The 16581-nt window shown below is 45.2% G+C and overlaps 1 pseudogene; it reads left to right on the top strand.

The window, feature by feature from the left end:
• The first annotated feature begins 14882 nt into the window (after positions 1-14882).
• On the top strand, positions 14883-14999 carry LOC129404556 (5S ribosomal RNA; annotated as a pseudogene).
• Positions 15000-16581: the final 1582 nt, after the last annotated feature.

Below are 16581 nucleotides of genomic sequence, written 5' to 3'. Positions count from 1 at the left end.
ACATCCACACCCTTAGATTGAGAACAGTCTGTTCTCATCCCCACAAAAAGAACCAAAATAGTGAAGGAAAGAGATACACTCCCTCTCAGCTATGCCACCAGCAAAGCCCAGAGTTGATGTTCTGATACGTTAGTGAGCTCAGAGAATATATTTGAAGTCTTAAGAAAGCAAACTTCTCTCTCTATTTGTCCCCGGACAGTGAAATAGTTACAAGTTCAAAATCAGCAAAAAAAAAAAAAAAAAAAAAAGCAAAAACCCGAAGTCCCTGCCACTCTGCTCCAAGGACAGTTTCCTAGGATTTCTGACTCCTCTGGCAATCTCTGCAAATCAACCCCAGTGACCCAAGTCTAAATGGACGGAAAGAACTGTGCGTGATTGTGTCTGCGTCAGATCTTTCTTTATAACCCAGAAACGGCTTTCTCGTGACCTGTGGAGTGCAAAGAATGGGAGACTGTGGTTTGGTTTTCACTTACAGGGTGGTAGGGAGGAGCTCAGGGCTTGGCAAGAGGAGGTGAAAGGGACCAGGCCCCTTTCTAAGGAGGGGGCCAGAGAACAGGGCGTGCTCAGCCAGAAACCGTGCTGAGGGCCGTCAGCCCTGGCTGGGGAAGACCAAGCAAGAACAGCTTCCTTTGTGCTACAAGATCTTGGCAGTCAGACAGACCTCGGTTCCAGCATCTCTTAGGAGCAATGTGGCTCAGAGCCACAGACAGTACAGCAAAAAAGGCACTTGCCTCGCATGTGGCTGACCCCAGTTCACGGCACCGCAGACATCCCTTGAGCACTGCTAGGAGTGATCTCTGAGCACAGAGCCAGGGGTAAGGCCTGAGCACTGCTGGGTGCAGCTCACCGACAAAAATCAATATGCCCGTGTGACTTTGGACAAGCTGCTAAGCCTGTTGGAATTTGTTCATCTGTAAAGTTGGGAGTAATAACAGCACCTAACTCATGAAGCTAAGACCCAATGGACATCGTTGTTAGTGATTATTGTAATTAACTCTAATTTCCTAGAGTTGCCAAAGCAATTTGGTGGTTTGGACCAGAAAACGACCACAAATTGGGTGGCTGAAAAAGAGCAGAAATGGGAGCTGGAGAAATAGCACAGCGGGTAGGGCGTTTGTCTTGCACACAGCTGACCCAGGTTCAATTCCCAGCATCCCATATGGTTCTTCGAGCACCGCCAGGAGTAATTCCTGAATGCAGAGCCAGGAATAACCCTTGTGCATTGCCGGGTGTGACCCAAAAAGCAAAAAAATGAAAAGAAAAAGAACAGAAATATTTCTTTGGGGGTGACAGGGTGGAGATTTGGCATCCATCCAGTGGTGCTTCAGGGGCCCTTCAGCCCAGGGCCTTGTGGTGCTGGAAGTCAAAGCTAGACCTTCTGCATACAAAGCTTGTGCTCCGGCTCCTGCAGCCCCTGACAGAATTTTTTTTTCACACTTCTGAGGTCGGGGGGTTGAAGTCTAAACCATCAGCAGAGGGCTAGAGCGCAGCCAACCCAGGTTTGAAATCTGACATCCCATATGGTCACTAAGCTTGCCAAGAGTGAGCACAGCAAGCTTGCTGAGCACAGAGCCAGGAGTAACCCTGGAGCATCACTGGGTATGGCAAAAAAAGAAAAACCACAAAAAAACAAATAAAGAACAGCAACAAAATCAGTGAAGTCATGTTTTTCTGAAGGCTTAGGGGAGAATTCTGTTTTTGTCTCTATCTTTTTCAGCTGCTGGAGGCTACCAGTGTTCCTTATAGCTACAACCCTTCAGTCTCCCTCTGTGTTCCCACAGCCTTCTCTTCACCCTCTTTCTTCTAGTTTTCTGAGGACATCGGTCATTCATTGTAGTTAGTGCTTACCCAGCTAGCCAGAATGAGTTTATCTTGAGATTCCCCAATTTGATATATCTGCAAAGAGATTTTTTTTCTCTCTTAATAAGGTCAGAAGTTGCAAGGACAAAATTTATATGGTTATTGAGCAACAAGTGCATTGCTGGTTCTGGATCAGGATGGGCCTCAGATGATCACTTATCTTGTGAGGTACCAGGAATTGAACCCAGAGCCTCATGCATGCAAGGCGAGTGATGCACTGCATCCTTCTGTCACTTTAAAAGATCTTCTACTAATGAGGAAAATAGAGCACTGCCCACATTTCAAACAGGCTAACAACAGCAGAGAACAAGCTGCCAAGAGGCAGCCTAATCACAGGTGTTGGACTAAAAACACACACAATTCAATGAAATAGAACCCGATGCCCAGAAATAAGGCCAAAGAGCTACTGCAGGAATTAAGTCACGTTTTCTGCATGCAGATGACCCCGGTATAATCCCTAGCACTGCCTATGGTCCCCTAAGCTCCACCAGGAGTGATTGACTTCTGAGCATAGAGTCAGTAATAAGCCCTGAGCACATTGGGATATACTGCAAACTCCCCAAATTAATAATAATTTCTGGATTGGTTTGTTTCGGGATCACTCCTGATGGTGCTTGGGGGACCATATGTGGTGCCAGAGACCAAACTGGGATTGGCCGTGTACAAGGCTTTAACCCTTCACTGTCTCTTTGGTTCTAGACAAATAATTTATCACAAAGGAGCAAGACCATACAATGAAGAAAGGAACGTATCTGTAATAAGTGGTGCAGGTGAGCTGAAGCCATAGCACAGCAAATAGGGCGTCTGCCTTGCATGCAGCTGACCCAGGTTCCATCCTCAGCATCCCATCTGGTTCCTCAAGCACTGCCAGGACGAATTCCTGATTGCAGAGACAGTAGTAACCCCTGAGCATTGCCAAGTGTCACCCAAAAAGCAAAATAAATAAATAAAAATACTTAAAAAGAGGAAATAAGTGGTGCAGGGTCAATTGTCTGCAAGTGAATGAAACTAGAGCACTATCTTACACTGCATCAAAAAAATAGTTCCAAATGGAGCAAAGACTTGAATTAAAAAAATAAAAACCATAAAATACATAGAAAAAACTTAGATGATAAGCTTTTCGATGTTGATGTTGGTGGTCTTTATGAACTTTTCTTCAGAACAAGGGAAATGAGAATACAAATAAATGGAATTTTATAAAATTTAAAAGCTCTGTTTAGCAATCACTTGTATCACTTGTAGAGACTAAGGGCTTGGGTTTAGTTTGGTTTGTCCATTTGCTTGCCTTATATGCAACTGTCACCGTCACTGTCACTGTCATCCCATTGTTCATCGATTTGCTCGAGCGAGCACCAGTAACGTCTCCCTCCATTGTGAAACTTGTTGTTACTGCTTTTGGCATATTGAATATGCCACGGGTAGCTTGCCAGGCTCTGCCATGCGGACGAGATACTCTCGGTAGCTTGCCGGGCTCTGCCATGTGGACGAGATACTCTCGGTAGCTTTCTGGGCTCTCCGAGAGGGGCAGAGGAATTGAACCCGGGTCAGCTGCATGCTAGGTGAATGCCCTACCCACTGCGCTATCACAACTGAAATGATGCCTTTTGTCTCTTTCTTTCTGAATACTTCACTTCTCATAATAACCTCTGTGTTCGCCTATCCATGTTGTCACAATGGTAAGAATCTGTCATTTTTATAGCTGAGTAGTATTCCATTGTGCATATATATGTGTATATATATGTATATGTACATATATATATATGCTATATCCTCCTTCATCAGTTGTAGGCATTTAGGTTGTTTGCATTCATTGGGCTATCATGATATTGGTGCAAGAGCAGTAATTTAGGCCGGAGCAATAGTACAGCGGGTAAGGTGTTTACTTTGCACACGGCCAACCCGGGTTTGATTCCCAGCATCCCATATGGTCCCTCATGCATGACAAAGAATAATTCTTGAGTCCAGAGCCCGGAGTAACCCCTGAGAATTTCCAGATGTGATCCAAAAAGAAAAAAAAAGAGGTATCTAAAAAAACAAAACCAAAACCAAAAAGAACAGTAATCTAGTTGTCTATAGAACACAAGTGACATAAAAATACTGTCTGTAACAATATAATTTGTCATATAGGATGTCCTGGCCCTGCGCCAGGCTGTCTTCACTGGGGCAACTCGGAGGGGGGTGAGTTGAGTTTCTCTCCACACCCCAAAAGAGCCCCAGCAGCCGAAAACCTCCAGAATCCAATCCCCGCCATGCTCACAGCCACTCTCCACAGGCTCGGACAAACCTCACCCATGAGGGAACCTGCAGAAAAACTCAGTATGTGGGACCCATGACTGAAATCTCCAAGCTTGCTCAGATTGGGACTGGGCCTCCTCCCCCCATCTCCCAAGTTTTCCAGTAGCTTGGCAGTCATACCCACAAACTGCCCCTGGCGCCATATAATCTCATCAATGGCCATGATCCAGAGACTCAGAAATAAAGCTTCCAGAAGAGGACAACATAGGCCTTACCCATGAGTGAATCCACTCTGTAATTGTATTCTAAATTTTAGAATTCCTGGAGAGACCTCTCATACTGTACACCACTGATGTACCAAGAGTAGCACACAACATTAGATTGGGTTTAACAAACAAGAAACATGTTACTAATCTCTTATACAAGGACTTAATGTCTCCAGGATAAAATACAGCAATCTTCACACACTTTCCTATAAGGAAACTTTATTGGACCATTTTTAGCAGATTATTAATAACAAGCAATACAAAATTGATAGTTTGGCTCTGCTTTGGGGGGCACATATTGGGATTTGGGGTGGAAACATTTGAAATATGGTGATGGGAAGGTACAATGTGGTAGGATTGATGTTTAAATATCAAATATAGTAAATTGAATATTAAATATAATGAATTATTGTGAATAACTATAAAATAAAATAAAATTTAAAACTTTCATGCTAAAAACAATATAATTAGTGATTTTGTTAAAATGAAGGCAAAAATGTCTTCTTATAAATATATTGTCATACATGAAATGTGTATGTCTATTTTTTGCTCATTTAAAAGCTTCATCAGCCCATTAACTGAACATTCATCATTCATAATTTATATGTGTGCAATAATAATAACAAAATCCACTCTTGAAAAATAGACGTTTTCAGTTGTGATGCTCTCCAGAGGTTGCATCATTTTTACAGCTCACATCTATCTGACTACTATATGGCTGTAAATCTTTTGCACAGCTGAAGCTGGCAGAAGACAGAGCTTCCAGGACTCATATGTACTAAGCACATATGAGACTCTGGGATTTGAACTCATGACCATATGCTTGCAAAGCAGGAGCTTTACTCCACCCTGCTATCTGCTATTTCAGCAGACCCTTTTTATTCTCTCTCTCTCTCTCTCTCTCTCTCTCTCTCTCTCTCTCTCTCTCTCTCTCTCTCTCTCTCTCTCTCTCTCTCTCTCTCTCTCTCTCTCTCTCTCTCTCTCTCTCTCTCTCTCTCTCTCTCTCTCTCTCTCTCTCTCTTCCTGGAGCTGGAGCAAGAGTACCGCCATCAGGGCTCTTGCTCTGCACATGACTCACCCAGGTTCCATCCCTGGTACCACATGATCCCCCAACTCTACCAGGAATGATCCCAGAGCACAGAGCTATGAGTAAGCCCTGAGCACCACTGGATGTAAGCTCCCCCCCTCCGCCAAAGTTTCCTTTTCCCTTTCTTTTTTGTTCCTTCTGCAGGAACAGGGGTCAAGTGCACTGGCCCATGGTGTTCCCACATTTGACTACATTGCTTCTGGAGTTGAAGGTGTCACCTACTTCATTTGTGGTGCTTACACTAGGTCCCAAAGAACAGAGCTGCTGGGGTGGCCTGAGGGACAGGGCCGAGGTCCAACTGGTGGCCTCATTGGCCTCCAATTTGCAAGACAAACACTCTCCAGCTCACCCACCCCCTGGGTTCCCAGAAACTCTCCTCCCTAATTCATCTCCCTGGGTTGCACTTTGCTAAGCTCCGGGAAAGCATCCTGCTCTCAGCCCTTTCTCCTCCCTCCCTTTCTCCGCTAGGAATCAGTCAGGAGGACGAGCAGTTAACCTAGATGAGGTGAAACAAGATAACAGGGCCCCAGCTGTTTAGATGGCAAACAAGGGGATCACCTGCCCAGGTGAACTGCCTTTGGAAACCTGTGCTTGCATAACAAATGGACAATGGGCAGAGAGCAAGCCCTGGACAAAAGACACTTGAGCTCTCCTGACCTGGAGCCTGCCACAGCCCGTGGAGCCAGCATGCAAATGAGCTGTTGGCCCGGAAGTGGTTCTCTGCCAGTCCTCACTGCAGCCAGAGAAAGACACACGGTGGGTCCAGAGCGAGAGTACACCCGGTAGTGCACTTGCCTTGCATGCAGCCGACCCGGGTTTGATCCCTGGCATCCCAGACAATCTCCTGAATCCTGCCAGGAGTGATCCCTGAGAGCAGAGCCGAGAGTAAGCCCTGAGCACTGTTGCGGATAACCCTGGACACAAGAAGATAGAAGACTCATTGGTGGAGGGATGTGGCCACTGGTAGTGGGACTGGAGCCCGAGGGTGGTGGACACTGAAGGAGGAGTTAGAACAACCTATGCCTGAAACTATTGTCAATGGCTTGGTAAATCAGGGTGCCTACAAACAAAACAAAACTAAGTTTTATAAAGAATAAATGGCTGAAAGGTAACTTGGTAAATATAGGCATGATCATGAATGCGAATGTTTCAGCTTAACCTTACACTCTTGGCAGGAAAACTGGTTTTGAAAAGCAGTATTTTAATGATGAATTGTAATACGTCTGACAAAAATGCCAGATGCCGCTGTGGCTAACACTATCATTATAAGCACACAAAGATATGTTGTCATCCCATTGTTGATCAAATATTTCCCAAAGATGAAAGGCTCCTTGGGTGCCTGCAGCCCTAAATGATTTTTGCAGCCTTGCAGGCGCCAACCTGGGGGCTGGCTGCTCTCTCTGGCCCATTCTCTCCATGTAAAAGGTGCTTTTCATGGGGAGGGTGGATTTTGCCCCCCTCCAAGGGCCATTTGGCAGTGCCTAAGGACAGTGTGGGGTGGTCAGCACCTGGGGAAGGACTGTTAGTATAACTGCGGGGAGCAGCAGAGGCTGATGCAGGCTGCAGAGCCCAAGACGACCTCAACATCCAAGAGTCACCTTGCACAAACCACCAGTGAGGTTGAGCCTTAAGGATGCTTGCTCGAGATGAGGTGTGGGGTTTGAATTTCCATTTTTCACCTTCTTCCTGACCTCTGGCCCAGTGACGGGTCCTTCCAGGATGTGAGCTCTGTTCCTTTTTGTTTCCGTTCTGGAAGCATTCAACAAATCCAAGGCTATCTTCCCCTCACCAAAAATGCTTCCTATGAATGCTCTCAAACACTGTCTGCGGCTACAGGATGATTTCTGGCCACTCGTGGGGCTTCCCTCGTGACGTTCACCCCTGGGAGTCAAGGCCCTTGAGGACCACCTGACTTCATGCCAATTCAGTCTTGCTTTTGTGTTGCTTTGGTTTGGGGGAGCCACACCCGCAGTGCTAGAGGGCTATGCAGCCCAAAACGGGCTCCCACATGCAGAGCAGGTTCTCAGGATAGGTCCTCTGAGACCCTTGCTGGCCCTAGGCTTGCTCTCTTGGTGTTGCTAGTTTTGATACTTAGTTGTTTTAGGAAGAGATATTATAGCAGGATTAAAAAACAATCCCATACTAAACTTCTTTTCTTTGTTCTTTTTTTCTGCATTGTGCTTCTAATATTAGTATTTCCTCTTTTTGTTCCTGTTCTAACTCCTGTTTTCCTTTCTTTCTTTTATCCTTTCTTTCTTTCTCTCTTTCCTCCTTTCTTTCTTTCTTTCTTTCTTTCTTTCTTTCTTTCTTTCTTTCTTTCTTTCTTTCTTTCTTTCTTTCTTTCCTCCTTCCTTCTTTCTCTATCTTTCTTTCTTTTTCTTTCTCTCTCTCTCTCTTTCTTTCTTTCTTTCTTTCTTTCTTTCTTTCTTTCTTTCTTTCTTTCTTTCTTTCTTTCTTTCTTTCTTTCTTTCTCTCTCTTTCTTTCTTTCTTTCCTCCTTCCTTCCTTCCTTCTTTCTTTCTTTCTTTCTTTCTTTCTTTCTTTCTTTCTTTCTTTCTCTTTCTTTCTTTCTTTCTTTCTTTCTTTCTTTCTTTCTTTCTTTCCTTCCTTCCTTCCTTCCTTCCTTCCTTCCTTCCTTCCTTCCTTCCTTCCTTCTTTCTTTCTTTCTTTCTTTCTTTCTTTCTTTCTTTCTTTCTTTCTTTCTTTCTCTCTCTCTCTCTCTCTCTCTCTCTCTCGTGTGTGTGTGTGTGTGTGTGTGTGTGTACGTGCGCGTGCTTAGGCTATACCTGCTATCCTCAGAGGTCACTCCTAGCAGTGCTGAGGAGACCTAGGTGGTGCCAGGGATCAAGTTAGGATTGGCTGTGTGCAAGGCAAGTGCCTTAACACCTTTACTATTCTCTCTGGTCCTGGATTTTAAATTTTCATGCCAATCTCTTGACATGTTGGTGCCTTGTAAATTAAGCCTAACTTTTTTTTTGTGATATCCTTTAGTTTCTTCCATTATCTCGTATGAGTGTGTGTGTGTGTATGTGTGTGTGCGTGTGTGTGTGTGTGTGTGAGAGAGAGAGAGAGAGAGAGAGAGAGAGAGAGAGAGAGAGAGAGAGAGAGAGAGAGAGAGAGAAGGGGGTCCTGAGGATTGAACTCAGAGGGCTTCATATACAAGACATTAAATGCTCTATCAGCCAGCTGCATCGTCAACCCTAATCTAGATTCCTTTAATATACTTCACCCAGATGGTAGGCAAAATAATGCCCCCCAGTCCCTAAGATGTTTGGATTTAACTCCTGGAGCTTGTCGGCTGTTACCAATAAAAGCGAAGAAGTCTCTTATGGTTAGGAAGCTCGAGTGGAGGAGTAATCCTGGCCTGTCAGAGTAAGCCCAAGGAACCCAGGCTTCCTAAAAGGGGTCACCCCAGTCAGCCATGGTTAGAGAGGGTGTGTGTCAGGGAAGATGCCATGAGGTCACAGAGGTGCTTGGTGCTCTGAGGATGGGAGAAGGAGCCATGAGCCAAAGAATGCAGCTTGCCTTCAGTGTGGGCTGGACAAGGCAAGGGAAGAGATTCTCCCTCCAAAAGTGGGTGTGGCCTCCTCTGTGCTGACTCCTTGGTTGAACCCAGGGAGACCCCTGCTGGTCTGCTGAGCTCTCTTGTATTTGTTTTTTTGGTGAACCACACGTTTTGTCTTTATTTGTCAAGGCAATCCCCCCAAAATGAACTGAACTGCTGTCTCCATTCTTTGTATCCTTCATGTATTTCCCCCTAAAATTACTCTTGGCTTTTAAAAGGCCCTTTGATCTTAGGACTCCCACCCAAACTTTTTTCTCCCTTAGTCAAGCTTTATCCAGAGGAGCCTTCTTGGTAGGGGTGTGAAATAGCTGTATTTTCGTTTGCTAGGATACTGCTTCCGCATATCTGACTTTTCAAAGAACTTGAGACTTCAGAAAGGGCAAGAGCTGGTCAAGTTCACGCTGTTGCTCCTACCAGACAGCAGATGGGCACCACACCCGGGTCCTGACTCACCAGCTACTCCTATTTCCTCCCTCTTATTTCCTTCTCAAAAGAAAAAAAAATTAAACTAGAACCAGAAGACAGTTCAATGGATTCGAGTATATGGTTTGTATTGGGACACCTGGGTTCCATTCCCAACAGCATGTAAACCACCCCCCACCCCCAACACTGAGTATGATTCAAAAACAAAATAAAAGGACTAGCCCATTAAGTCAAGAACATTGCTACTTTTTTTTCTGCATGGAGAGGCTCTGAAAACATTCTGATCATCGTGTCTGTATATACATTATGTTTTTCTGGCAGAAATCCCATGAAAAAGGGTTGGAGAAATAACACAGAGCTAAGACACCAGCTTTGCATGCAGCTGACCTGGTTCACTCCCAGCCACTGCATATATATATGCATATATATATATATATATCCCCTGAACACCACCAAGAGGAATCCCCGAGCTCATAGTCAGGAGTGAGCCCTAAGCACCACTGCATGTGGCCTGCACCCCTCTCTGCATCTGTCTCCATATCCCTCCACTCACTCGAGAAAATAAGTCCCATAAAACAGTTCAGGTAGGAGCATGCAGTGATGGGGCACATGGGAAATCTCGAGATGGATGGAGATTTGCTCCCTGCCCAAATGAGACCCCGAGCGGCCGCCCACAAACAGTTCCTCCACTCCTAACAGCCATGATCCCAGAGGCACACAAACCAATCTGGGAACGCATTGACTACGGGCAGAAATACCTCTGGACTTAATTACTAAAATACCAAAATTCCAAAACCGTGCGGCCGCTTTTGTAGCCGTGTGACATCATATGCTCTTCATTATCAGCAATAGAAAACAAATGATCTAATGATGCCTTTTCGGCAGGTCTGATTGTTGGGGGGGGGGGAAATTCCAAATAATAATAGTGGGTTTTCTGTCGAAAATTGAATGTAATCAAAGTAAAGTAAAAATCATCTGCCACACAGGCAGGATGGGGAGTGGGAGGGTGGTATGCTGAGGTTCTTGGTGGTGGAACATGTGCACTGGTGAAGGGATGAGTGTTGGATCATTGTATGACTGAGACTTAATCCTGAAAGCTCTGTAACTGTTCTCACGATGATTCAATTAAAATAAAAAAGTTCAGGAAGATGCTCCAGGAACAATATATTCAAAGCTTCTATGGTCAAATAAGAATAGGAAATGCGGCCCATTTATCCCTGCATTGGAAAGTCACTACCTGTATAGACATAATAAAACTTCTCAGAAGTTCTGTTGGGAAAAAAATTAGTCTAACCCAGAGTTTGCCCTTTTTTAGGTAACATCCATTAGCATGCAATCAAACAGCAAGAGTGGGTTGTCTCTTTGAGTGCTTTCATCTGTGTGTGGCTGGCCGCCCACTGTATGTGGCCATGACCTGAGGATGCTGTGTGGCAGCGTGTGTGCACTGGCAGGTGAGTGCTGAGGCTGAACCTGCTGCTCCATGTCCAGGGGTAGAGTTGGGGGGGAGCAGGAGAGTGGCAGAGGTCAAAGGCAGCGAAGGGCCTCTACATACAATGAACCTGAATGAGGCTCTTTCTGCCACTGTCATTCCTTCCTCTTTCTTTGTACCACTAAGGAGTGATCCAAAACAAAGTGCCCGCGGGCCGAAGCGATAGCACAGCGGGTAGGGCGTTTGCCTTGCACACGGCCGACCCGGGTTCGATCCCCGGCATCCCATATGGTCCCCCAAGCACCGCCAGGGGTAATTCCTGAGTGCAAAGCCAGGAGTAACCCCTGAGCATCGCTGGGTGTGACCCAAAAAGCAAAAAAAAAAAAAAAACAAAACAAAACAAAGTGCCCGAACTGAAAGCAAACTCAAAATCTAATTCCTTTATTGAGCAACTGCAGAAAGCCAAGTTCAGGCTGCGATGATAGCCAGGATCACAGAGGCAAACGTGGAGCTAGAAGACAGTCTTTTGCGTCAATGCAATTTCATGACAACTTACAGTAAAAGATGCTAAATTAAATCTAAAAGCTCATTTCCTGAAACAAAGAATGACTTTAGGTATACGTTCTAAGAGTTCTTTAAGTCTATTGTCAAGTACAAATTATACTGACTATTGGGACACTCGTTTTTAATGATGTCTGGTTTAGACTTTCAAATACTGCCCTTAAAAGGTTTTATCTGGGGGGTGGAGGGATGTGGAGAGATAATACAGCAGGTAGCAGCAGGTAGAGTGAGTGACCCTGAGCACAGAGTCAAAACTAAGCCCTGAGCAGTACTGAGTGTGAGCACTACCCCCAAACAAAAAGGTTTTGTCTGGTATTAACCAAAACAGACAGAAAGTTCAGTTAATAATATTGTCAGCTACTTTGGTGACTCTCCAACAAAGCACAGAGAAGTGACCAAGAGTCATTTTTTCCCAAGTGACAGCAAAAATTTGGGAGCCCAACTCTCCAGTTCAAGAGTTCGTTGAATTCATTTCTTCCCGGCAACAATAAATGAGGTGAACTTTCTAAAAGAGCCCTTTAACCCAGCTGGCTTGCAGAACTGACTTTGTGCTCCACACAGATCCACGTGACAGGATGCCAGGGCTCAACTGTGTTGCGGGAATACTCCAGAAAGTCGGCCTGTGGGCTTGTTGCTGATGATTTTTGCTATGGGTTGCTTGGTTTCTTTGAGGAAGCCAAAAGGGGTGTGTGTGTGTGTGTGTGTGTGTGTGTGTGTGTGTGTGTGTGTGTGTGTGTGTGTGTGTGTGTGTGTGTGTGTGTGGTGGGGGGGGCAGTTGGCTGGGATTAGGATACTCACCTGAGAATTCAAAACACAAAAACCCAAGTCCAAGTAGTTTGACTTTCCAACCGATGGGACTTTGGAAATGTGGAAGCATTTCCTGGAAGAGACTCTAATAAAGATGAGAATCTGCAGAGGTGGCACATGGGGAGCGGGAGCAAAACTGTGTGTGTGGTGGGGAGTGTGTATTAGGAGTGAGTCAGGGTGGAAGGAGGAAATACATGTGGAGGTTATAATTGTAACTTGGAAAAAGAATGGGATGTTTAGCATATGTTTATAATAAGAGTGATGATAAACTTTAGCTTTTATTGTCCCAACAGAATAATTTTTCCCTTCCCTTTGCTGTGGTTACTGTTGTCACTGCAATGGCACACATTTAGTGGTGGTGTTGTCGTCAGTATTATGGTTTGTCACTGTACTCTCGGTCCACAGAGATAGAACACATAGCGTGATGTCGGGATCCCCACAGCAAAACCATCTGTTTCACTTGATGACTGGGGGGACACCAGGGGTTGAACTCAAGACCTGTGCCTGCAAGGCATGTGCTCTCGCCTGGAGCCATACCCCTGTACACTCATTGAGCAGCATTTAGCTCTTCCTTTTTCTCTTCTTTTTTTCTGTGGTCCTAGGGATTGAACTGGGGGCTTCACACAAGCAAGTAACACCTCCAAGCCTTCCCCGTTCCACCCCACCAAATAATGTCAAGCGCTGTCTCCCCAACTAATTTTTATCTTGCTAAATCATGACCAGGAAAACATTCTCAGGGAAGAATTCTTTGTTCTTACTGGCCACTCAACACCTCTGTTACAAACCACAACACCCAAAAGGAGAGAGAATGCCCTGCCAGCAGAGGCAGGGTGGGGTGGTGGGGGATGGGGTGGGATGGTGGGAGGGATACTGGGAACGTTGGTGGAGGAGAAGGGGCACTGGTGGAGGGATGTAAATGATCGTTGTATGACTGAAATGCAAACACGAAAAGTTCCTAAGTTTGAAACTGTACCCCATGGTGATTCACTCATAAAAAGTTTTTTTTTTTAAAAAAGAATTCTTTGTTCTTACCCATTGACAGCACACAAGGAACTGACTGTGAGTTGGAATCATAACCAGAACCCAGTTCAGGTTCAGCAATTTATCAATCCCCCCTCCCGGTGTGACACTGGAACAGCTTGAAGGGTGTGGCACTGGAACAGTGTGTGCATAGAGAACTTTATCATGAGCAGTTTGAAATGACGGTGCTTCCAATTAAAAAAAAAAAAAAAAAGACCTGTAAAACACAAGAACCCAAATCCAAAATTTTTTCCACCCTAAGAACAGACCCCTGCAACACGACTGATTTGCATTCTGGTCAAAGAAACAATCACCAGGATTTCAATGTGTTCAAGTACCTTGGTGTGGGCCGCAAGTGAGGGAATAGTTCCCAGCCTGATGGGAGCAAGGAAACCAGGAAAGGAATCAGCAGGACGTGATAAGCCAGCTCAGTGTCCGAGTCAGGAAAGCTAAGGGAGGTGAGAGGCACAGGGATGTATGCTGGAGCCTGGAACAGTCAAGGTCAATTGATGGAGAAGTCAGAAGGCCGAGGGGAGGTGATGAACGCAGAGAGGCCAGGGCCAGTGCATGCGATTCTGCGTCTGCCTTGTCAGGACCCCAGAGCAAATCCTGAGTGCAGTAGGAGCTAATGACAGAATCATTCAAGCACATCAGAGCCGAAATTACTGGAGGCATAAAGACAGGGACGTTTGGGGTATGTAATTAATCTTGTTTGGATACACTTAAGCTCAGGAGGGAAAATATAGGTATGAAAGATGGCAAGAGCCCACACCCACCCACCATGGCAACACTCTTCACTCACGTTAGGATGGTGGATTCGTCATGCCTGTTTCCATCTCCTCTGACATGTCGCCAAAGATAATATTGTTGGGTAGGAAAGAGAGCAAATAAAAGAGGCGCCCAGGGGCCTGGAGTAATAGTCCAGCCAGGAGGGCGTTTACCTTGCACGTGGCCAACCGGGGTTCAATCCCTGAGCATCGCCAGGAGTAATTCTTGAGTGGAGAGCCAGGAGTAACCCCTGAACATCGCTGGGTGTGACCCAGAAAGGAAAAAAAAATAAAAGAGTTCCCCAGCTTCCCTGCCCCATCAAGAAAGGTCTCAAGTGAGACCTTTAAGAATGTGTTTCATTAGCATGTTTCCCAATGGCTTCCTCGGATGCCTCCATCGGTCTTTGCCAGCCTGGGAGCAGGGGCCTTAAACATTGTACAAGGTGAACTTTGGGGTGGGCGGGGGTGGGGGCAGGATGTTAGATTCACCGGAGAGAGTCTTCTGTCTTCTTTCCCTCCTCTCACCCATCTGTGCATCAGCCTGAAAGCCATTTATTTATCTTTCAGGAGCATGGGAGATGGCTTGAGAGTATCCTTTGCATGCATGAAGTTTGATTTGATTCCTAACACCTCCAGGAACAGTCCCTGGGAATGGAGTCAGGAGTGGCTCCTCCCATCACTATTAGGTGTGATCCAAACAACAGCCCCCCAAAATATTCATACATATTTGTGTTCCTTAGACCTTCCATGTCAATTACTCTTTGCATGAGCCACTTCCAGGAACAGGAGAAATTTCTTTTGAGGATTGATGATGTGGAACTCTATAAAGAATGAATAGCAAGATTTTCTGTCATATTCAGATTGTTTACAGCCATAACACCCAGAACGTGCCTGATCTCATCTGATCGGAAGCTAAGCAGGGTCGGGCCTGGTTAGTTTTTGGATGGGAGACCATCTGGGAATACCGGGTGCTGTAGGCCTAAGGGCTGGAGCAATAGCACAACAGGTAGGGCGTTTGCCTTGCACGCAGCCAACCCAGGTTCAATTCCTCCATCCCTCTCGGAGAGCCCCGCAAGCTACCAAGAGTATCTTGCCCGCACGGCAGAGCCTGGCAAGCTCCCCGTGGCATGTTCGATATGCCAAAACCAGTAACAACAAGTCTCACAATGGAGACGTTACTGGTGCCCACTCGAGCAAATCGATGAACAACTGGACGACAGTGCTACAGTGCTATTCAGATTGTATTAAAACCTGCTTTTGAGAAGGAAGGGTAAATTATGTTTAATAAATACTTTCATCCTTACCTCTCAAAAAAAATCATCATTACCAGGTTCTACGCAACTTTAAAAAACTATCACACAAGTTCGGCATTTGATGAAACTGATTCAAAATTTCAGATCACTTATGAGCTTTGCATTTAATATACGGGTGTGTGGGGGGGTGATGCACCCATCGGTGCATAGCACTTGACAGTTACTCCAGTGGTTCTTGGGAAATCATGAAGTGCCACACTCATGGCCAGCACCTGCCTACCTCACAGACCCAGATTTTGCATTTCAGCTTAACCTTTTTATTTTTAAATCTTTTTTAATTCACCACAGTCAGATAGTTTGTTGGTTTGTTTTTGTTTTGTGCTCGGGATTGAACCCTGGCCTCCTGCATGTAAAATATGTGCCCAACTCACCTAACCATCTCCCTGGGCCCAAAGCCACATCTTTAAAAAAAAAAAACAAACAATCAATAATATAATTAAGGATTATATAATTTAGAGCTTTCCCACTACTCACTAGAACATGTTCTTTCCTTTTAGGACAAACAGTCCCCAAATAAAACTCTTAATAAATGTATCTAGGGGGCTGGAGCAATAGCACAGCAGGTAGGGCATTTGCCGTGCATGTGACCGACCTGGGTGCAATTCCCAGCATCCCACCTGGTCCCCGGAGCACTGCCAGGAGTACTTCCTGACTGCAAAGCCAGGAGTAACGCCTGAGCATTGCCAGGTGTCACCCAAAAAGCTAAATAAATAAATAAATGTATCTAAAAGAGTACAAATTTTGAACTTGGTGAAGGAAAATTAGAAAATTAGAAATCCCTCTGAGTTTTTTTTAAAGACTATTGAGACAATTGAGAAAATACAATTGAGAAAAACAGAATGAAATTCCATTTCCAAGCAGTTTCTAAGTTTCTAAGTAAACAGTGGCTAGCTCTGCACTCTCGAAGGAAGAGCATGAAAGTTTTCAGTAAACCCCACCCCCCAAGGAGAACTTCCTTTGTCCCTTCAGCCAGCCTCTATCTTTCATTTGTTTATTATTATTATCTCGATTTTTAGATCACAACTGGCTGTGCTCAGGGATCACTCCTGGAAGTATTCAAGGACCATATGAGGTGCCAGGGACCCAAAAGGGTGTTGGTGATGTTCAAGGCACATGCCTTACCCTTATACTATCTCCTCAGCCCCAGCCTCTGTATTTTAATGACACAATGACATAGCTTGAGTAATGTTGTTATCTGTCTGCAGGAAAATGCAGTGAAGGTGCCCTTTAGAATGATCACAAGATCCAC

Source organism: Sorex araneus, chromosome 4 (genome assembly GCF_027595985.1).
Source record: "Sorex araneus isolate mSorAra2 chromosome 4, mSorAra2.pri, whole genome shotgun sequence".
Taxonomy (NCBI): Eukaryota; Metazoa; Chordata; class Mammalia; order Eulipotyphla; family Soricidae; genus Sorex; species Sorex araneus.
This window is presented reverse-complemented; position numbering and strand designations above follow the sequence as displayed.